This window comes from Tupaia chinensis, unplaced genomic scaffold (genome assembly GCF_000334495.1).
Source record: "Tupaia chinensis unplaced genomic scaffold, TupChi_1.0 Scaffold000175_1, whole genome shotgun sequence".
NCBI classification, from domain to species: Eukaryota; Metazoa; Chordata; class Mammalia; order Scandentia; family Tupaiidae; genus Tupaia; species Tupaia belangeri.
The window spans coordinates 2,671,494-2,672,254 of NW_006159650.1; positions in this window are offsets into that span (position 1 = coordinate 2,671,494).

Here is a 761-nt window from a genome sequence, read left to right on the forward strand (position 1 = left end):
GTGTGCCTAAACTTTGCATTCCAAAATAAAAATGACTGATCTTTTCCATTAGGACAGTTTGGGTCGCCCTGGCTGCCAGATTTCATGATTTTATTTATTCAATTTTTTCCTAAAGAGATACAGGCCCTTTGTGGGCCCTACCCAAGCTTCTGCAGAATGACTGATGGCTGGGCTCTTCTCAAAGCCCACACATAATGTGGGGTGTCTGAAGCTTTGGTAATCAGATCCTACAGACTTTAAAGACCATTGCCAAAGTATCCACAGCACAGAGGTTTGGCAACTTCATTTAATCATAGCAAAAGGATTACAAAGTGCAAAACAAGCCCTGAAACGAGACCATTCAGAGACTGATTCAGGCTAAGAAATTGCTTAGGCTTGTTCCTTCTTGCATTACCCCTTTCAGGTTTCCTTCACCTTGGTCAAGATCTACAGCATTTGTAACACACAGAAAAGATGTCCAGGGAAATTGACTTTATATCATAGAAATAAACAGTGCCTGCCAGAAGAGCCGGTAACACCAGGCTCAGTTCTAGTGAGTGCCAAACTACGGTGCCCAGATTGTTCAGGAGGAGGGAAGGGTAGAGCAACAGTTTCCCTGGTGGAATCCTCTGAAAGAGAAGCCAAATGGCAAATGTAGAAGCTGCCTCCTGTTTCTTTAAAGAGAGAAACTGCAGCTATGCATGATGGATGCTTTATTTACTACAAATAATAATTCAGTGTGCATTAAGAGAGATACAGTGAGATAGCTTGCTCCCTATTCG